Below are 18,858 nucleotides of genomic sequence, written 5' to 3' on the forward strand. Positions count from 1 at the left end.
ATTTCGCTTTCTGTAGTTCAATATCTACAGAACATTTTGCTTTACAAACTCCCTAAACTGCAGGTGGCCTTGTCTAAACTCACTCTGGAAAAAAGCTCAAAGGCACAAGAGCGTCAACCAAAAGTTTACAACATATTTTTTCTGTTTTATGGTTTAAACATGATTAACCCACTGAGTGTCAATTTCTGTACGAATATAACCTAGAATTCACCTGTATGCTAGTTTTACTGCTCGATAGATCTCCTCTTCTAATGTTAACCGTTTAGGTTAAAGAAGTTAAAGACCATAAGTCCCAACCTCTATGTTGATTAGAACTAAAATGGTGTGGCTCTTAAATAGAAAGTGTTGTCATGTGTGGAAGGGGTTAAATGAACACACGGAAAGGACACTGTCTTTTAAGTAAGTGATGCTTCCCTGCTTTAATGGATTTGCTGTCGTGTGGAGTCAGGTAGAAAACTGTCTGGACTAAATCTTTGACTGATTATGCATTTTTCCCCCTATCTCTTCACCCCAGATAGATTCATCATCCCAATTTGTCAAGCTGGCGAGATTCCAATTAATTACACAAGCAAACAGCTCAGACTGCGTCAGGTCCTGTCAGGCTGCCCCAGTCTCTCATTTACTGTCTCCCAAGCCGAGGTGTTAGTCCTCTTCTAGTAATTAATTTGATGAATGCTCTTGTAGTGCAATGGGTAGCAGCGAAGAATGCCTCTGTATGTATCTTTTGTCCTTTTCCTATCGTAGCTGCTTCACTTGTGAACTTCTCTCTGGAGCCTTTGGCTTGTGCTGTTGACCAGTAATAACTAAGAGATTGTAAACTTTATATTGTATTTAACAAAGGCTTATGGAAGACTGGGGGGCTAAGCATTATGAAAATTAGAGCCAAGGCTAACATACAGGCTAACTGTGTGGGGCCCCCCTTAGAGGGGGTTATAAGAGTAGTATGCTTTCCATGTCTCCCATGTTCTATCTCTGTATGTCCATAGAATTGTAAAAGGAGTAAAGACGCAATACACACTATGGGGGGAATTTAGAATTCCGCCCATGACACCCTTGAGGCCTAAATGTTACGGACAATGGTTGTGGAACCACTGTGCCAACTAACCAGTTTGACATTTAACTAGACTTGAAGGTGTTATCTTGGTGGTCCTCTGGTTTTCATCCTTTAAGCCCTATACAGGAATCTGGTCTTTGCTGCAGGGGAGCCACCGGGTCGCTACATCTTGGAATAGTCCCAGTGTAAGTGTAAGGCACCGGCAGCACAGGCAATATCAAAGAACCAGGCAAGGACTGACAGGCAGAACACAAGTGAATCCAAAGCAAAACACAAACAGAATATGACTGCAGATAAACAGGTAGAGACCAGGCAAAATTCACGGAACAGACTTTAGGACACAGTTCAGACATAGTACATGTACATGTACAGAATCTTAGTACCACAGCAGAACAGAAATCAGGAAACAGTTCAGACACAACATGTCCAGACACAAGAACTTGGCAAAGCAGATCAGACAAGACATAGAACTTAGGAATTCATTGTCAAACAGAACTAGGACTGAATACAGACCACACATGGAATAGACACAAGAGCATGGCAAACAGAACTTGGACAGAATTCATAGACTCACAAGAAAAATCTATGGAACAGACATCACAGAATGCAAACACTGACAGAAGGTGCAAAGATCCAATTGAATCAAAGTTACATAGCTAGGGCAGATCACAGAACTGAAAAAACATTTGTGGTCGTGGTTAATGATGGCGAGAAGGAACTGACCCCATCTACGGCCCCCTTAACTCTAAAGCCGCTAGAATTATGCCATAACCGCAGCAATGTAGGGACGCCTGAATAGAGGGCATCCCCTTAAGAGTAGTAATATAAAAGGGAGGGTGGGAGGGGGAAACGAAGACGAGACGTTCATTGAGGTAGGGGTGTATGCCGGGTATAAAGGCAGCTACACCCCTCCCACAAATGCAGGCTAATAAATCGGCCATTACACTTGTGGTCGTGGTTAATGATGGCGAGAAGGAACTGACCCCATCTACGGCCCCCTTAACTCTAAAGCGGCTAGAATTATGCCGTAACCGCGGCGATGTAGGGATGCCTGAATAAAGGGCAAAAACAGCAAACTAAATGGCAGGATTTCCTTAATTAGAACCAGATTCTGAAAAGCAAGCGACATTTCGACCTTAGGATGAGGAATATACCTGCTAAAACACGATGACTGCCAGCGACCTAACTTTTGGATGACGTGTAACGGCACCTGATTTTTTGAAGCTGCGGATGCAGCCCTGATGCGGAAGGAATGACCCGACACCGAAGCTGGATCCACACCTAAGCTGGCCAACAGGGGGTGTATATGGGACACAAACTGGTGGGTTGTGAGAGGCGATTGGCCGAAAGGCAATAATGGACTACTCGGCCCAAGGCCATCTAATGCTGCCAGTAACTGATGGAGTACACGGACGGGGCACCAATGGTGTACTGTGGGGAAGAATGACACCTGAGCCGGAGGACCCACCTGTGACGTTTTCGACACTGGCAATAGTAGAGAGAAACCCTCAACACCCGGAAACAGTTGGCTAATTGATACGAACTTACTGCTGTTGGAGGAGCTCGTGAACTCATCAGGTCTCAAAAACCCATAAAAGGCCAAATAAATAGCAGCTTTGAGCACAAGGCTAAGGAGGAACCCATAAGGACCCTTGTCTAAGGCGTCAGAGAGATCATGGAAAAAACCTGACCTGAAATGGCTTGTCTACGGACCCGTCCTCTCACGCTACATTTACCCAGACCCCTCAAAGCGGCCTTAACTGCGTGGACAGAGAATAAGGAACCCCGATCCGGATAGCTCACAGCCAGAAAGTGCTGAACCCCTGCTAGGTAGGACCTAACCGTATTATGGGATGACTTCAACTCAGAGTGACAAAACCCTATGAAGGCAAGAACATATTCTACAAAGCTGGACTGCCCCTGAGGGAACCGCTCCTGGAACCTACAATATGTGTTCCACCATGTGTGGTAAGCTCTGGCCGTATTAGGTGAGAGAGATTTAGCAAGCAACATGTGAGCAGTAGCTAGGTGTTCAGTTAGACCAGGACTAGTGACTCGTGCAGAGGAATCATGGCACCTGTGATGTCCGCTTCTGGCATGATCTGAAAGAAAAGGGAGGTATTAGCTCATGACAAGGCATCTGCTGTTTTGTGTACCAGATAAGTGTGCACAACTGAAATGGAAATTATGTATTAATAATAGTTGTACTAGACGCCTCAGGAGACTCATAATATGTAAGGACTTAGACAAACCGCTGGTTAAAATATCGATAACAGCTGCGTTATCTGTTACAAACAAAACTGAGTAATTAGACCAATTGCTACTCCATACACGGGCGGCCGCGACAATGGGATACAACTCAAATAGTGCTGAGGTCTGCAATCGTCTGAGTTCGACTGGCCACTTGCCTGCCAACCAATGGGTGCCCAAAATGGCTGCAAACCCTGAACTTGCAGCTGCTTCAGAATAAAATTACAGGAGAACTACTACATATTGCGGGAATGAAAAGGGAAATTCCATTCCACTGGTGGAGAAAGTGATCCCACATGTGAAGATCCGCTAGAGCCAGACTGTCTAAGTGCACCGGGCTGTCCTGACAAGGTGCTGAGGGGAGGAGTGTCAACAGACGAGAAATGAATGACCTGCCTTGTGGGATTATACGCATGGCAAAGTTCAGCATGCCCAACAGTTATTGTAACTCGGCCTTAGTGGTCACAGTAGTAACCGTGAACCTGTGTATCACTTCCCTGATCCTGACCAGTTTATCTGTGGGTAACTTCGCTAGCATGTTCTGCGAGTCTAAAACAATGCCCAGGAAGGTGATGACAGTGGACGGACTGTCAACCTTCTTAGGGGACACTGGGACGTCTAACCGAGAGAAACAATCCAGAAGCTTCTTGACACCTACTGGGGCAACTCCTGGCCTTTCTATCAGCAAGAAGTCGTCTAAATAATGGATGACATGCTCACACTGTACCTTGTTCTCTAACTTCCAGTGAAGGGCCTGTGCCAACTGATCGAATAGCCACGGGCTGCTTTTAGAGCCAAACGTGAGTTTCGAAGAGAAGTAATACTGGTCTCTCCACTTAATGCCATGCCACTGCCAGAGGGCTGGCATGATCGGGAGAAGCTTAAAGGCGTCGGATATATCTGCCTTAGATAAAGCTGCTCCAGGACCTAAGTGTATGATGATAGCTATGGCTTGGTCAATGGAGGAATACTTCATGCTAACCTCCTCCGATGGGATGAGGGAGTTGAGACTATCAACATGGGACTCATGCGGGGCTGACAAATCAATGATGAGTCTTTCTTTCTTGCTGAATTTGCCTGTGACTACCCCAAACGGGCTGACTCGCCACTGCTGAAAAGGGGGGAGGGTTTAAAGGGACCGATGAGGAAACCTTTGTCCAACTCAGCTTTAATCAACGTGTCTACTGCGCTGGGCTTTCTACCAGCTGACTGCAGATTTTTACACTCGTGAGTAGATTCTGGCAATGAAACCAACCCGGTGTGAAAACCTACGGAAAAACCTGATGACAAAAACTCCACAAAATTAGGATCGGGATGCCCTAGCAGATACCACCGAAGGCAATCAATATTGATGACACTTATATAGGCTTTGATTGATTTAAATGTACAGGAAACCTTAGGATGTGCACTAAAACAGTTAGTACAGATGTGCAACAAACAACATTGGCTGAAATTACATACAGCAAAATTATAGTTGTTGCAAATCTGAGCCTTACCCAGGTATACAACAGGCCGACCTAACTTATCAACTGACCCTGAAGGCCTGAGGGCGTCCGGTCCAGACAGTGAACTAGAGGGGCTAGTCTGAAAACCGGCAGCGGACTTCTAACAGCACTCTGTAGAGTGGAAAATGGATTGAAACAACGTACAAGATGGTGCTTTAAGAGCAGCGAAGTGTCTACAAAATAGCTTGGTATCTAAACTTGCCCAGTTTGTTACAAACTGAAACTGCGAGAGAGCCGCGGCGGCCTTGGCGGAAAAAGAACAGTGGTAATCATAAAATGAATTACCACCATACTTATACCCCAACTCCGTGATTCTAAACAGATATAAATCAAGCTCCTCCCTTCAGTCGGGTCTGACAGAACAAACAACATCTCTGTACAGGCTGAAGGCCATGACAAATTCAGGGATTGTCAATTTGCGGTTCAGTCTCTGATCGCGAACCCCTCAATACAACAGATACCTCCCCACAGGCAATAACCTTATTGTCAGAAATATCCCTGGTGGCAATTAACAGAGAAGCGAGATTAACATCCCTACCCTCAAGAATGTCCTTTCTGATATTCGTCGGGACAAAATGGGCGGGAGCGAGTAGCGGCACAGACGTCGTTGCACGAGGGGGATCTGCTGCTGACGTCGAAGCCACAGGTACGTCTGGAGGTGAAACCGGGACGACAGAGCTGCGAGATTCTTTAGCTTCCAACCTAGCCTGGAAACAGTTGATGTGAGATTATTTAACATGACATGCAATTGATCAAGAGACGTCTGTATTGTAGCCACAGGAACCTCATCTTGACGTGGGCCCACTGAGATTGTTAGCAGTCAGTACAATTCGGCCTTTCTGGCGGTAGCCGGGAAAGGGTTACCCCTCCTGGAAAGCTCTGACGTTAGTCTAGATATAGTCCAAGAGCGCAAGGACAGTATACGGCCCCCTTCCAACATGCCGGTAACATTTTCGTCCACGGAAGCTTCAACGATGTCTGAATCACAACTACGGAAAACAGCATACAACAGTGTCACGGACTTGGGACTGTGAACTAGTGTAACCCCCTGTGCTGATTGACCCTGGTGGACATTATGTGTGAACCGAGGGTGAGACGGATAAAGGAAGACATCAGGACACAACAAGGAACCACCACCCTGAAATTATCGCACACACATAGACACCAAATGCTTACCTGAACTGGATTAGCCTTGAAGACTGACGGCTGCGATAGGAAAAAAATAGCACACCCTGATCTGAAAGAAAAACTCTGGCGATACTTGAGAAAAGGGAGGCATTGACCTAGAAATGAACGTCAAATCATGAAACACCAGTGTACAAGCGTAAACAGGAATTAAAACGTTACAATAGTAATGCGGAAAACCAAAAGTGACTAAACTGAGCAGAACAAACGCTGTGCTGCGTGTACGACTAGGCCTAGTGCAAAGAGTCATACGGTGTAAAACCATGCTGTGTAACAGTACTATAATATAGAACCAAACTGAGAATAAAACCTGATTAACCTACACAAACACCCTCAGCCTCTCTCCCCCCCTATTTTTTTTCCTGGAAAATATGACAAAATATGCTGCAACTTAAAGAGAAGCCTGCTGACAAACTACAAATAGGGTGCTTAACATAATTGCCTAAACCACATATGTACCCCCCCTTACATGTTAATTATTGAATTTTAATCTTTACCTTTACCAGCAAAGCAGGGATCTGACCTGTGCACTGAGCTGGAGCAGGCAGACCTAACTGATAGATCACCGAGCCTGCTCCAGCTCTGCCCCTCTACCTTCCTATCTAACTGCACGGCGGCCCGTGCAAGACTTTACCGCTGCGCCGGAGTTGGGAACACGCTGTCCCCTGTAACCCTACGATGAAAGGCCGCGTGGGGAGCCACATGTAGCTCCCTTGCCGATCGTTCCGGTGCGGTGGTGCTCCCCCTCACCTTGGGGAGCCGAGACACCGCCGGCCGGACTACGTGGACATGGCTGCTGGATGAGGCAGCATACTCACCTTTGACCGCAGACTCGTGAGCCAGGAACGCCGCCGTCACCTGCCTCCACGTGTGGTAGGTAGAAACGAAGACGAGACGTTCATTGAGGGAGGGGTGTATGCTGGGTATAAATCAATCAATCGGATATTTATTTCAACAAAGAAATGTCCACAATCCTGGACGCGTTTCGGCTAGCATGCCTTCATCAACAGGTACAGATATACATAATGACCTGGTTTATATAAGAGAATATACTCCTCCCCTTATGAGAACCTCACCTACTCCCATTATCCACCCAGATGATGGGAGGGGTCCATAATTAACAAAGAAACACCCATCATTAACACTATAAATGGGTCTGTGTCTCAGACTGAGTTTCACAATCACATATATATAAAGAAACAATTCAAAACATATGCATGTATTTATTGATACTTTTATGCCATATATTGCCAGGTATTAGATCCCTCACCGAATATTAGAAGTCTGAAAAATAAAAATATAAGTATAATGTTATCTTACTAAATATGCATAATCTCATAATCCCTGTTGAGGCCTCTGGGATGTAAGGTATCCAATGTATGGATCCAATACGCCTCTCTGCGCAACAGCAACTTCTTCAGATCACCTCCTCTACTAGGTCTTTTGACCTGTTCCAATACTTGGAACCTCAACTGTGCAATCCCATGTTTGCACTGTTCAAAATGAAATGGGATAGGTAACAATAAGTTTTTAGTACGGATAGTTGATTTATGTTTCCCAATGCGATCCCTAATCGTCTGTGTGGTCTCCCCAATATATAATAAGCCACAAGGGCATTTTATCAAATATATCACATTAGTGGATTCACATGTGAAAAAACCTTCAATCGAAAAAGGGCGTCCACTATGGGGATGAAAAAATGTAGAACCTCTAATAATATGGGAACATTGGGAACAGTGCAAACATGGGAACGTGCCCTTACGTTGTGTCGCTAATACTGATTGTTTCAGAGTCTTTTTTATGCTTCCAATATCTGAATGTACCAATTTATCCCTGTAACTAGAGTTCTTCTTGTTACATATCAAAGGTGGATTTTTAAACTCTTCAATAATAGGATAAGCCTTCTGCAACAGAGGCCAATGTTTCCGAATAATATTGTCCAATCTCTGGTTAAAGGGATGAAATGTATGTACTAGTGCTAAATTTCATTCCTTTAACCAGAGATTGGACAATATTATTCGGAAACATTGGCCTCTGTTGCAGAAGGCTTATCCTATTATTGAAGAGTTTAAAAATCCACCTTTGATATGTAACAAGAAGAACTCTAGTTACAGGGATAAATTGGTACATTCAGATATTGGAAGCATAAAAAAGACTCTGAAACAATCAGTATTAGCGACACAACGTAAGGGCACGTTCCCATGTTTGCACTGTTCCCAATGTTCCCATATTATTAGAGGTTCTACATTTTTTCATCCCCATAGTGGACGCCCTTTTTCGATTGAAGGTTTTTCCACATGTGAATCCACTAATGTGATATATTTGATAAAATGCCCTTGTGGCTTGTTATATATTGGGGAGACCACACAGACGATTAGGGATCGCATTGGGAAACATAAATCAACTATCCGTACTAAAAATTTATTGTTACCTATCCCATTTCATTTTGAACAGTGCAAACATGGGATAGCACAGTTGAGGTTCCAAGTATTGGAACAGGTCAAAAGACCTAGGAGAGGAGGTGATCTGAAGAAGTTGCTGTTGCGCAGAGAGGCGTATTGGATCCATACATTGGATACCTTACATCCCAGAGGCCTCAACAGGGATTATGAGATTATGCATATTTAGTAAGATAACATTATACTTATATTTTTATTTTTCAGACTTCTAATATTCGGTGAGGGATCTAATACCTGGCAATATATGGCATAAAAGTATCAATAAATACATGCATATGTTTTGAATTGTTTCTTTATATATATGTGATTGTGAAACTCAGTCTGAGACACAGACCCATTTATAGTGTTAATGATGGGTGTTTCTTTGTTAATTATGGACCCCTCCCATCATCTGGGTGGATAATGGGAGTAGGTGAGGTTCTCACAAGGGGAGGGGTATATTCTCTTATATAAACCAGGTCATTATGTATATCTGTACCTGTTGATGAAGGCATGCTAGCCGAAACGCGTCCAGGATTGTGGACATTTCTTTGTTGAAATAAATATCCGATTGATTGATTGAAGACACGACTGCTGGGATTCTTCCTTGAATATTCGTGGATTTTTTCCTATCCCGTGCAACGTGCAAAATTGAGTGAGTGCCGACTATTTTCTCTTGTATATGCTGGGTATAAAGGCAGCTACACCCCTCCCACAAATGCAGGCCAATAAATCGGCCTTTACACATATCAGACTGACACAGAACACAGCAAATATATACCAGACTTATTAGACGAGCAGATGCACACACAAGACCAGAAAACATCAACCTTTGCAATACAGGACTGAGGGGAGGAACAAGTACATAGGCACAATTTACACCAGAAGTAATCGGAGTGCCAACATAAACTGCTATTGAACACAATTTCCCCAATTCAAGCTGCAAACACTGGTGCGCACTGTACAGTGGCAACAAGCGAAATGCAATTGTAACAGTACAAAAGTCTCAAATACCATGTTTGCAACCTTTTAAATGCCACTTGCGACAACTTTTGGTGAAAGTATAATTTTTACTCTTACCTTGCCACTTTCCTGATAAGGAATATCAAAGACTGGTGTAAAATGCTCGTCTGTGATAAAACTCCCACTATGTACTGTAGGAAAGCGCAAGGGTCCATCATTAAAGGAAGGTATGTGTCACCGAGATTCCTAGCCTCGGTGAGGTAAGAACCGGTAATATTAAGTGTCAGCGGCAGTTAGTGCTGACTGACACAATTTGTTATTTAGTGTGGCTGTAGAGCCAATCCAGGCCGGCTCTTACTGGGCGCAGACAAAGTGCAGGGTGTGTGGCTTCTCCCCACGTTCCAGGCCGGGCTTTGATTTGGGATATAAAAACCCAGCCAGCAGTCTCAGCTGAGTGGATTATCCTCTTCTTCACAGTGAAGCTGTGGAGACGCTGTGGGGATCTACATGAGGTGTGCCATACTAAAGGGCTGAGAGCCGCATTGCTGGAAAACAGGCCCCCTAAAGCCTGCAGTGGATGGCTGATGAAAAACTGCTAACCAGGTGAATGTTTGTATTCTGTAGACTTTCAAGGGTGTGAACATACACCAATACTGAGAACAGTTATTTTGTTTTGCCTTTTGTGTGAATAAACACTGAACTATTTAAGTTAAAGACTTTGTGATTGCCTCTATACTGCGTCAGCTAAGCTGCCTACCAGAGCAAATCCTTACATTTGGAGTCGGATGCGGGCAAACGCAGTGAGGCTGGCCTGAAGGCCGAAAAGTTTTAGTTTTTTTCCCCGGGCACGGGTGTATGTCCTTTATCAAGCTGGCATGGTTATGACCCGTATCCCTTGACAAAATGGAGGCAGTCGTGAAAACCTTCATGGAGGCTAACTTGCAGCAGCGGGAGGCAAACAAGCAGCAGCAGGAAACCAACCAGCTGCTATTACAGCATGGGCAGAAGCGTCCCAGAATGTCCACGATGCCCGGAAAACTGTTTGTGCGGCGATCCCTAAGATGACTCAATCGGACGACGTTGAGACGTATCTGGCGGTGTTCAAAAAGGTGCCGTGGGGAGAAGTTACCCCGAGACCAATAGGCTGAGGTCATCGCTCCATTCCTGGTGTCTGGACCCCAGCAGGTGTTTTTCAACCTACCAGCTGACCAAGCGGCCGACTACCTGACCGTAAAAGGTGAGATTCTGGCAAGACTGGGAGTGAATGTATTAGTCTGGGCCCTGCGAGTGGGTCAGTGGGAATTTAACCCGGCTGAACCCGCCAGACCGCAGTATTATGATCTCATGAAGTGGCCGTCGCCACAAAGTTGCACTATGAATTAATAATTGGGAGAGACTTCCCCGGTTTCCCGGCACTATGGCCGGATATGGAAGTTACTGATTCCCGGGAGACAGGTGTGACCATGTGACCCTAGCAGAGTGGCCTGGCTCAGGGGGGACACCAGAACCCTGGGAACCTGAGTCCAAAGGGCCAGAGGTAGGGGTGACCGCCACCTCAGTGGAAGAGGGGGAGACAACCCCACTAAGTGTGATGGTGGGAGATGTGGAGGGTTTGCGGCCGGGTCCGGAGTTGGCAGACCTCAACGTCTCCGGAGATAACTTTGGTACAGCACAGTACCAGGACCTGACTCAATCTCGAGCCTGGGAAAATGTGGTAGTAGTTAAGGGTGAGCCGCAACAACCGGGGGCCAAGTCTATGTTCCCCCGTTTTGTGGTTCAACAGGAGATGCTGTATCAGGTAAATCAACTTAGGGGTGAGCATATTAAACAGCTAGTGGTGCCCAAGGCATATCGCAAGCTTGTGTTGAAGTTAGCCCACCAACATGTTCTTGGGGGAAACCTGGGCCAGCAGAAAACGGAGGACCAGATTCTACAACGGTTCTACTGGTCCAGTGTGTTCAGAGAGGTGGACGACTATTGAATGTCTTGCCCAACTTACCAGATAACCAGCCCCAAGCCACATTTCTGTGGTCCCCTGGTCCTTCCCCATTCAGGTTCCATTCGAGCGGATCGCTATGGATCTCATAGGTCCAGTAGTCCACTAGAGGGCACCAACACATCTTAGTCATCCTCGACTACACCACTCGGTACCCAGAGGCGGTGCCGCTGCGTCATACATCAGCCAAACTCATAGCTAAGGAGTTAATGGAGATGTTTTCTCGAGTGGATCTGCCTAAGGGGGTTCTGACTGACCAAGGGACCCCGTTTATGTTCAAGGTCATGAGGGAACTCTGTAAGTTGCTCCCCATAAAACAGCTACGGATGTCCGTGTATCATCCGCAAACAGATGGCCTGGTATAGAGGTTTAATCAAACACTACAAAATATGTTAAAAAGAGTGGTGTCTAAGAATGGGAGGGACTAGGACCTTCTTCTGCCCTATCTCATGTTCGCAATGTGAAAAGTGCCCCAGGCCTCTACTGGGTTCTCGCCCTTCGAACTGCTATACGGCAGACAACCTCGCGGTCTGTTAGACATCGCCAAAGAGGCATGGGAGCAACAGCCCACACCGCACAAAAGTGTTGTTGAGTACATTACGCAGATGCAGGGACAGATGGAAACAGTGTTGCCTCTGGTTAGGGAGCATATGGAGGCAGCACAGCGAGACCAGGCTCGGGTCCGGAACTTTAACCCAGGTGATCGGGTGTTGGTTCTGGTACTGACCATAGACAGTAAACTCCTAGCTAGGTGGCAGGGTCCCTATGAGGTACTTGAAAAAATTGGAGAGGTAGATTACAAGGTATACCAGCCAGGGAGGCGAAAACCAGAACAGGTGTACCATGTGAATCATGTGTGCTCAAACCCTGGAAAGATAGGGAAACCTGTACGGAAGACACGACCAGGGTACCTAGGGGAAACAGTTTTCGCCCCTCTGTCTGAAGCAAGGGAAGCGGCTCCCACAGTGAAAATTGCTGACAGCCTCTCCTCTAAACAGACTCAGGAAGCCAGGGAGTTCATTAGTCAGAACACAGATGTGTTCTTGGACCTCCCTGGATGCACGTCCATAATCTGGCATGACATTGTCACTGAGCCCCAGACAAAATTCCGGTTAAAACCATACCCTAGGCTCGGCGACAAGCCATTGCGGAGGAAGTGCAGCTAATGCTCTAGCTAGGTGTCATCGAGGAATCAAAAAGTGAATGGGCCAGTCCGATAGTCTTAATACCCAAGCCGAATGGGACATTGCAGTTCTGTAATGATTTCCGCAAACTAAATGAGGTGTCCAAGTTTGACGCGTATCCCATGCTCCGAGTAGATGAGCTTATTGAGAAGTTAGGCCAAACCAGGTATTTTTCTGTGCTGGACCTCACCAAAGGGTACTGGCAGGTACCCTTGACGAAGGCTGCCAAGGAAAAAACAGCTTTATCACGCCAGAGGGGCTGTATTAGTACAAGGTATTACCCTTCGGTCTACATGGAGCTCCCACCACGTTTCAAAGGCTAATGGACATTGTACTCCGTCCACATTGTCGGTACACTTCGGCGTACCTGGATGATATCATTGTCCATAGCACTGACTGGGAAAGTCACCTACCTAAGGTACAGGCTGTAGTTGACTCCCTTAGGAAGGCTGGCTTAACCGCTAACCCAAAAAAGTGTGCGATAGGGTTAGAAGAGACCAAATACCTGTGGTATGTAATTGGGCGTGGAATGATCAAACCTCAGGTGAACAAAACCTCAGGTGAACAAAATTGAGGCAAGTCACTACGCGGCAAGTAAAGTCGTTCCTGGGTATGGTGGGATACTATATGAGGTTTGTCCCCAATTTTGCTACAGTCGCCGCACAATTGACAGGACTTTTAAAGGGACGCAAGTCAGTGACGGTCCACTGGAATGAGCAGGCGGAAAAGGCTTTCTCCACTTTGAAGTCGGCCCTGTGTGGGTCCCCAGTATTGGTGATGCCCAACTTCAAGAGGGAGATGCCCAACTTCAAGAGGCCTCTGAAGTAGGCCTCGGAGCTGTACTCTCTCAGGGCATCAATGGGGAGGAACATCCTGTTGTTTTCCTGAGCCAAAAGCTTACACCAGCCGAGACTAGGTACAGTATAGTGGAGAGAGAGTGCCTGGCCATCAAGTGGGCCCTTGAATCTCTCTGCTATTATCTGATGGGGGGAAAGTTACGTCTGGTGAACGACCACTCCCCTCTCAAGTGGATGAGCCAAGCCAAAGAGAAGAATGCTCGGGTTACCAGGTGGTTCTTGTCTTTACAAAACTTTACGTTTTCCGTGGAACATAGGGCAGACAGGTTACAGGGAAATGTGGATGCCCTGTCTGGCAAGTGTTCAACCCCTCAGGGTTGAATAAAGGGGAGGTATGTAGGAAGGCGCAAGGGTCCATCATTGACGGAAGGTATGTGTCACCTAGATTCCTGGCCTAAGAGCTGTTAATTTTAAGTGTTAGCGGCAGTTAGTGCTGACTGACACTATTTGTTTAGTATGGCTGTAGAGCCGATCTGGGACGGCTCTTACTAGGAGCAGCCAAAGTGCAGAGTGGGTGGCTGCTCCCCACGTTCCAGGCTTTGGTTTGGGATATAAAAACCCAGCCAGTAGTCTTAGCTGAGTGGATTATCCTCCACTTCACAGTGAAGCTGTGGAGACGCGGTGGTTTTGGGATCTGCATGAGGTGTGCCGTGCTAAAGGGCTGAGAGCTGCATTGCTGGAAAACAGGCCCCCTAAAGCTTGCAGTGGATGGCTGATGAAAAACTGCTAACCAGGTGAACGTTTGTGTTCTGTGGACCTTCAATGGTGTGAACATACACCAATACTGCGAACTGTTATTTTGTTTTGCCTTTTGTGTGAATTAACACTGAACTATTTAAGTTAAAGACTTTGTGATTGCCTCTATACTGCGTCCGCTAAGCTGCCTACCAGAGCAAATCCCCACAGTACATACAGTGATATATTAGTTCAGCTTAACTCTTCACTCGCTAGTGGCTGTGTTAGGTCATTTCCCATACATATATATATATATTCAGTTTACAAAAGCTGATAACTTTATCCTCTACCACAAGGTGCGCAATAGAGTTAAAAGTGGTGGCACTTTCAAAAAGTAAACCTTTTGTCTTTATATTTTCCCCTATAGCCAACTGCTACCCTATATTGTCAGCTTTAAAAGCTAAACTAAAATACATTGTCAGGATGCTGTTTATGCACACAGGAGTCGTTTCCATTATTCTAGAAAGACCTGACTGTATTTCAGTGCACATTTGTTCACTGACAGAGGGGGGCAGTAGGAAAATATAAAATGGTAATCTGGACTACTTTTGTATTACAGCAGATAATAGTCCATAAACATAGTGACAGATTTCTTTAAAAGCAGCTGTGCCTGAAGTGGGTGTTGGATTTCATAGTTGTATAGACTCTTAGATGAAGTGGTCAATAGCAGCCACAACTCCAAAATGGTTTTAAAGAAATCAGTTTGATGGATTCTATAAGACAATCAGCAATCATGCAATTCTATTGCAGGGGCCCAAATGGGTTGCCATGGCAGTCAATTGCTTAATAAGGGCCCCAGGCCCTTCCTGCAAAAACAAGAACTCATACAACTATGTTAACAAAAACATACAAAATTATGGATTTCTTAATGCAATGATTAAAATAAAACAAGAAAAAATGTTATGTCCCTTTTGACCTAAACTTGTCCTAGAATGTGAGAAGAACTTACCATCACTTGCATAGCTGCCTAGGGGGTCAGGGCCACACTACACACTGTACTGGTCTACAATAAACGGTAATGATGTGATCCTGTCTATAATATGTGATCATGGCTGAGCAGAAATGCTCAGCTCTGTCCTCAATTCTCCTGTTCAGCTGCATATATGCCCTATCTAGGTCCTGAGATTGTGCACCTTTATGGCTACTCCTGCTTACCTCTACTGCTACCTGGCTACATCCAGGAATATATGCAGCTTCTTCCGATTCACACACATTCTCAGATTCTCCTGTGTGTCCTGCTGAGGCTTGCTTGCACTTTTATTTATTCTCTTCCAGTCATGTGCTCTCACTACAGCTTGAATAAATTAAGTCACGTGGTCAAAAGGTCATGTGCATCCACAGCACATATTATCCAACAGTAGTAATACAACTGGCCACTGGGTGGAAGTGTTCTTTCCAACATACACAATTGCAGCACGATAGATTTATATCACAATGTAGTATACCCGCAGTAGAGCTAAACTGTTTTGCATTCTGTATATGACTTGGACAGGATGCTGTTGCTGCCGAACTGAGACATTTCCCACTGATAGACAGCTAGGTCCAGGACTTGTGTTTTACCGTCCTCAGCGCAGTACCTGACTGAGGGAAGAGCGAGCATCGGACGTCACTGGGCTCGGCGCATGCCCAGTGATGAGGATGAAGTTCCTGCCCTCAGTCTCCTGCTGATCGCACAGGCGCAGCCCTCAGTGGGTACTGCGCCTGTGCGAAAGTTCGTTCGGCGTGAGGGAGGGGGAGGAGAGGCTGTGGCAGGCTGGGGGCGGATAGACAGTGCAAGGAAGGCGGGCTGGGCACTGTAAGAGCTCTCTAAGAAGAACAAAACGCCCCTCTGGTCGTTTTTTGCAGTAACTGCTGGACGGATTGCAAGATAAAAGAGCACAGCCTAATCCAGGTAAGCTGTGCTTCATGGCTGCTTTAAAATCGTTTTTTGGCTTAGGGTAGGTGACAGAATCCCTTTAAGAGAGTTTTGCACAAAGAGGAGATATTTGACCCATGGCGCATATTTCATAAGTCTGAAAAAGACAACTTTTTTCTCAAGCCCCCATAACTCCAGCTCCCGCATAGATATGGTATTAGTGGATAAAAGACTACTACAAAATATAATTTTATCAGATATCGGTACTATAACTTGGTCCGACCATGCCCCTACCTCTATACTCATTAAGGCTGAATTTACATAAGTGTTCAGCCTTTCCATTATCCTGCTATGTTGTAGGAGCAGGAGAACGGAAAGGATGGATTTGGCACATAACTGAGCCGAACTGAGTCTACGGACCCCATAGACTATAATGGGGTCTGTTAGGTTTCCACTCAGAGGAAGATTTTTGAAGAGGAGACAATAGTCCTGCGCGCACAACTTTTGTCTCCGCCTCAAAAATCTTCCTCTGAGCAGAAACCTAGCGGACCCCATTATAGTTTATGGGGTCCGTAGGCTCTGTTCACCTCAGCTATGTGCCGAATCCGTCCTTTCCGTTCTCCTGCTCCTATAACGGAATAGGAGAATGGAAAGGCTGAACGCTGATGTGAACTTAGCCTAACCTACAATACTCTCCCTCGCATGCCCCGTGGAGATTGAATAATTCCTCTTTGAATAACCCTGAATTCTTACCTCTATTCCGCACCGCTCTGCAGGAATATTTTACTCTTAATAACTCACCTGAGGTCTCGTTGTCCACGACCTCGTGTGCTCACAAAGCGGTCATGAGGGGTATCTTTTTAAAATTTACTTTTTGAAAAAGAGAAAGAGAAATCAAAAGATCAAACTACTCATAGGCCAGATTAGACAAGTAGAGCGTGACAACCAAAAATCTCCCAAAATTACTTTTGCAACCCAATTGAAAAATGTAAGATTTGAGCTACATACGTTAATGCAATCCAAATTTGGGTTCTACCTCCACAAATCCAAATCCATGTATTGCTATTGCGGAAACAGAGCTAATAAATCTTTAGCAAACATGATTAAGGCCAAATCTGCCAAATCTAGGATCCCCTTTTTATATGGCAGAGTAGGTAAGAAAATTATGAATCCACAAGAAATAGCTGATGAATTTGCCTCCTACTACTCTAAATTGTATAATCTCACCCTAGACGCTGATACTCCTCAACCTACTGAAGAGATAATTAACACCTTGCTGAATAAAATCTCTCTTCCCCAATTATCGTCAGAACAATTAGTTATATTAAACGCAGATATCCATATTAATGAAATTACTCAAGTAATAACCTCTCTCAAACTAAACAAATCACCAGGGCCAGACATTTTTCCCGATCCTCTCTCCATATCTGAAGGGATGTTTCCAGCAATTCTTTGGAGGCAATCCCATTCCCAAGGAAATGCTCTCAGCCCTAATAGTTACACTTCCCAAAGCAGGCAAACCTCCCGGCAAATTTCTGCCCCATATCATTACTGAATTCTGATCTCAATATCTTTTCTAAATTATTGTCCATTAGAGTGGTAGATATTTTGCCTACTTTAATAAATAATGGCCAGGTTGGATTTGTGAAAAATAGACAGACATCTTCGTGTACCAGAAGATTTATCGACCTTCTGGATATAATATGGAGACGTGGAACGCCTTCTCTCCTCCTATCTTTGGGTGTGGAGAAGGCGTTCAACAGGGTTCATTGGGGCTTTCTGAGAGCTACTTTATTAAAATTTGGATTTCAAGGAAGCTTCTTTGTAGCCATCCTAGCTCTTTATTCTTTTCTCAATGGGATAGTGTATACTTCAGGCTTTCTATCTTCTAAGTGTGACATTACAAATAGAACCCAAAAAGGGTGTCCCATGTCCCCTCTCATTTTCACTTTGATCATGGAACCCCTAGTGGAAAGCATCTGAAGCTCATGGTTGGGGAGGAATGCTGTGGTCAAGATGGTACTTCTACAAAAGATCCTAAATATTTTTAGAAATGTACCAATATTTATCTCAATCTCCTATATCCATACCTTGCAAAACTTTCTTATGCAGTTTGTGTGGGGTGGGAAGAGACCGAAAGTCAAGGCAGACATCCTGTTTTCCCATATTCATCAGGGTGGGGTGAACTGCCCATCTCTGTCTTTATACTAGAGGTGGGACGAATACAATTTTTTTAGAATCCGAATCCGAATCTGAAAAGGTTCTCGAGTCTATCGAATCTTTCGAATCTCGAATCCTACGAATCCTGTACATAAGAATTGTGTGAACAGTGTAAGAAACAAAGTGATCCAAACTCAATATTCTTTTAATATGAAAAAATAAAGAGTCCTACATTTTTTAACAAAGTATTCAGATTTTGAATAGAAAAAAATTGGAAATACAGGGTAATACAGCACTCAAACCTCTTACATCCAGTGATGTCTCTTTGATGTAGATGTTCTCTTTCCTCATCTTCTCCCTTCAGACCTTCAGATCAGACCTCCAGTTTTTAGCCATTTTTCATTTCTCCAGTTTGACAAAAAAATAATCTTAGTTTACTACTTTTCCATCATTCTCGCATCTTTTGGACAAATCATCCTACCACAATACTGTGCCGCTGTGCTCCCCAATACAATACTGCAGAAACAGATAAACCCCCTGATAATACTAGTACCACACAGAGCCTACCCCTTCTTTGTGGCCTCAGTAGATGCCCCCATAGTGTCCCCAAATGATGTGCCAGTAAAAAAGGGACCCCCATAGATGCCAGTGTCAAACCCCCCATGTGCCAGTATCA

Source organism: Bufo gargarizans, chromosome 2 (genome assembly GCF_014858855.1).
Source record: "Bufo gargarizans isolate SCDJY-AF-19 chromosome 2, ASM1485885v1, whole genome shotgun sequence".
NCBI lineage: Eukaryota > Metazoa > Chordata > Amphibia > Anura > Bufonidae > Bufo > Bufo gargarizans.